Consider the following 5,000-nt stretch of genomic DNA (forward strand, 5'->3'; position numbering starts at 1 on the left):
GGCGTAATAAATTGATCAAATCAATGACAGAAGGCGTTTCTATTCAAACGAAGTAGCAAAACAAGTAGCATACTAGCGAGGAGTACCTAGTGTAGCGTCAACTTTAATATCCAGAGATATATTGCCACATGGACGAAAGCATATATTTTGTTGAGTATCAAACACATTTCTTCATAATACAGCTTATTTATAACTAAGAATGATTAGAAATATTTTCTTACATAAAACTTACAAATTCATTTGTATATTTTCTATGTTTCATGGGTCATTTTTGGGTGTCCTCAACAATAAAGTTTGACAAAAATATATTGGGATATTTTGTTCCGATGTATTTTGAAAAACGGGACTCCCTCCTTGAACCATCCCCATTCCTCCTCCACTCGATCTAACAAACGAAAACCTTCTCAGCAACAAAAGAGTCCAAAACCATCTCACATCAGTTCATATTAACCCTTTCATTACACCTTTTGTTTTCGCGATTTCAGTCGTTTATCCAAGCCTCCACAATAGCGGTTTCAACAACCACGTTTTGAATAGTTGCGGTTGAATTACAATGCAATTCAGTGAAGGCGTTCACACACAACCACGCAGCTTTTCTTTGACTATGCGGTACCGCGCAGTTCAAACCGATTGTGTGAACAAGGCCTATTGAGACGAGAGAAACGCCTTCCACAACGAAAGGTTTATTTTTTTTTATTTTTTTTTATTTATTTTTTTTTTTTTTTTGCTTATAATGGCAGTGACAGACCCAAACCGCCGACCTGTTATTCCTTTGAGACGGTGTAGGCCTATAGTCCCAGGAAAGTCTTCAACTAGCTCACCAGCTTTCATTCCCCAAAAGAAGCGTTCTTTCACTTACTACTCAATACTTTTCTCTTTACCAGAAATCATCATACATGAAGAAATTATACATGAAAAAATTACCAAATAAATCAGATATAAAAAATATAGCTAGGTTATAAAAAATCAATGATATATTTCAAGCCTTTTTACCACGGTTATACCAACACACAGTGTGCAGTCCGTCTAAAACAGTTATAGATGTATTTAAGAAAGATGAAGGAGGACAAGGATATTGTCACTGTGTTCCCATGCATTTCGTAAAGTACGGCTAAATGAGGCGTAATGTAACAAGGGTAAAAGTTTTGCTTTGCTTCAGTTATCCTTTGCAAACGTGTTTCTTAATTACTTCAAAGATTATACTTGCAGCATTATATGGTCAATTGGTGGTTTTTAGTGAACATTAGATGTGTAGCGTGTAATTCATCACGGTTTCGTATCATGTGGTATGGTTTGTTCTGTGCAATTAATTACCAGCCTACCACAACCAATGTCAGGTGACATTACAAAGGATTACAAAGACGGAGCATGCCGACAGGAGACCTTTTGGTCCATATCTAGGTCGGATGCGAGAAAAAATCATAGTAATGATAAATGAATAAAACTATAATAATGTAAATAACAAATACAATATATATAAACAAATAAAATACATAAATAAATGCATAGGTATAGTTAAGTAACAAACAAACAGGTAAATAGAAAATAATAATAAATTGACAGATATGACTGGCATCATATTTGGGTAAGCGCGTTAGTCGGTTTGGTTAAATTATCATCCTCGTATCTTGTAGCTGAAAGCAGAATAGCCCCATTCAAAAACAAAGAATAAGTGCTCAAGATAATCGTTTGGCGATCATCGTTGAGCCATGAACGATCATCGTTGAGCGATAAACGCACCGAACAAAATTTATCTTTATATTCGTGATCGACAGCTCTTACACCCCAGGGGATAGCTCGGAGCTCATATATGGTACTGTCTATTGGTAATTCTCTGAATTTGCGCGCGCGCGCACACACACACACACACACACACACACACACACACACACACACACACACACACACACACACTTCAACGAACGGACGGCTTAGAGAACGTTCTGAAGAAAATTGAAGTTTCGTGGATCCCAAAGCAAAGGAAGTGCCTATTGTATTTACAGGGTGGGGGGAAATTGCTCGTGGGGTAGTGGGAAAGTAGAGAAAGAAGAGAAGGGGAGGGATTGCTGAGGGAAATGGAAGGAAATGAGGAAGGAGAAGACTTGGCCCAGGCAGACAAACGAAATGTAAACACCAAAAAATGGCCCCCCCGACCAGCTGAGCGACGACGAAATGTCTAATAAAAATGTAAAGATTAGAAGTATAGATAAGAGCAATACAGTAGTAAGTGGTGAGAATATTTTCCAGGGATTTAAAGGGGGGGGGGGGCACACCACCCCCCCCCCCCCCCCCCCCCGACTGACAAGACTAGAAGAGAAGTTCGATAAGATGATCGAGGACTGGGAGCGTAGGTTCGGTCATGTTAACAACATTGTACAGAGGGTTGAAAAATTGGAAGAACTAAAGAAGGAGAACAAAAACTTTACTAAGGAAATAGAAGACCTAAAAAGACAGTTAAAAGAAGTAAAAAAGGAGAATGAAGAGTTAAAGATAAATAATAAAGAAAACAGAGAGGAATGGAAGACAATTCAAGAAAACAGTAAAGTTGCATTTACTGACATAATAAAACAGCAAATGAGAGAACAAACTGAAGACTCAGTTATTAAAGTGATGAGACAGAAGGAGAATATAGTAAGAGACTTAGCTGATAAAAAGAAATGTATAATTATATTAGAAATGCAAGAGAAACATAACCCAGATAGAACCTCAAGAACCAATGAGGAAAATAAAAAAATAAGCAGTTTACTAAAATTAGTTCAGGAAGATGAACCAGAAATTATGAAGGAAATTGAGGAAAAATTCAGGCTCGGAAAGTATAGTACAGATAAGACCAGACCAATTAAGATTAAATTCAGGTCACAAACGACGGCAGAGAATATCTTATCCAAAACAGGGAGACTAGCAACAAGTGAACAATATAAAAAGGTATGGATAAAAAGGGAAATGAATAAAGAGGAAAGAGAGGAAGAAAAGCAGAAAAGACTTGAAGCTAAGAAAAAAAAACGAGAGCAGAACGAAGTCAGAAAAAGAGAGATTCTATTGGAGAGTAGTGAATATGAAACTAAGGCGGTTCGACATACAAGAGAAAAAAGGGAAACAGAGAACACAATGGAAATGACAGAAAACTAAGAGTGTCTTACACAAATATAGATGGATTAATAACAGGATTGAATGAGCTGAATGATTATTTGAAAGAAAAAGAACCGGACATTATGGGAATTGTAGAAACAAAATTAAAAGGCCCACTACCACCCAACAGTGTAGGACATGATGCATATAATTATTGGATTAAAAACAGAGAGAAAAAGCAAGGTGGTGGAGTTATGTTACTGACTAAGAAGGATATAAACGTGAAAGGTGTCATATATGGAAAGAATACAGTAGAGATGATTATGATAGAAGTGGAAGACAGAGATAAGAAGAGCAGAAAATTTGTGATAAATTATGTGCCTCCGAAAACAGCCTCATGGGAGGAGAGTGAACATAAAAGTATGTTAGAGGACACAAAGATAACATTAAATAAAATAATGGAATATGGAGGAAGAATAGTTATAATGGGCGATTTTAATTGCAAAGAAATCTGCTGGGAAGAAATGACAGTAAAGGGTGGAGACGGCTCATGGGGAAACGCTCTACTTGAGATGATTACTGACCATACAATGACATAATGGATACAGGAGAACACTAGGTATAGAAATGAAGAAGAACCATCGAGACTAGACTTAATAATTACATCTGAACCTAGAATAGTGGACAAGATTGAATATAAAACACCAATAAGTAAAAGTGACCACATATTGATTGAACTGGAACTTAATGAAAAAAAATATATGAAAAGAAATCAACAATATAGAAAAGGAAGAATGATGTATGAAAAAACAAACTTTGATAAAATAAGAGAATTCTTTCAACAAGAAAACTGGGAAGAAATATACAAAGAAGAAACAACAGTGGAAGAGAAATGGAATATTTTGACAAAAATTTACAAAAAAAAAGGAGTGGAAAACTATGTCCCAAGACAAAAACAAGAAAAAGAATATGTAAAATGCTGGTACAACAAAAGTTGTAGGGAGTTAAAAGACAAAAGAGACAAAGCCTGGACCAGATGGAAAAAAGACAGAAGACCTGAAAAATGGAAAATATATACCGGTTATAGAAATGAATATGTACAAGCATGCAGAGAGGAAAAGAGAAAATATGAAAAAGATGTCATAGAAAAGTGTAAAGATCAACCAAAACTATTCTACAGATTTGTAAACAATAAACTGAAAAGCAAACAAGACTTGGAGAAATTAAGACAAGGGGGAGTTGAATACACTGAGGAAATGGAAATGGCGGAAATTATGAACAAACATTTTAAATCAGTGTTTACAAGGGAGAACATACAACCTGAAGAGATTGAATGGAAAGAGAAAGTCCCCCTATGGAAGAAATAGAAGTAACAAAGAATGAAATATTGACACACTTGAGTAATCTTGATGTCAGAAAATCGCATGGACCAGATGAAATAGCAAACTGGATTCTGAAAGAATGCAGGAATGAACTGGCAGACAAAATACATAGCATACTAAACAGTTCCTTGAAAGAAGGAAAAGTTCCAGAAGATTGGAAAAAAGCAAATATAGTACCTATATATAAAGGAGGAAATAAAGAAGAACCTACAAACTATAGACCATTCTCTCTAACAAATACAATAGCAAAAATTTGTGAAAGAATTATCAAAAGTAGATGGGTAAAATATTTAGAAAAAAAAACAAAGTGTTAAATCCAAGGCAATTTGGATTCAGACAAGGACGATCATGCGTCACCAATTTAATATGTTTCTATTCAAGGCTAATAGATATAATACAAGAAAGAGATGGATGGGCGGACTGTGCATTTCTAGACCTAAAGAAAGCTTTTGACAAAGTACCACATAAGAAGTTGCTTAAGAAATTAGAAACTGAAGGAGGAATACAGGGCAAACTGCTAAATTGGATGGAAGACTTTTTGCAAGAAAG

The sequence above is a fragment of the Oratosquilla oratoria genome, chromosome 7, assembly GCF_046742065.1.
Source record: "Oratosquilla oratoria isolate Oo_2021 chromosome 7, ASM4674206v1, whole genome shotgun sequence".
Taxonomy (NCBI): Eukaryota; Metazoa; Arthropoda; class Malacostraca; order Stomatopoda; family Squillidae; genus Oratosquilla; species Oratosquilla oratoria.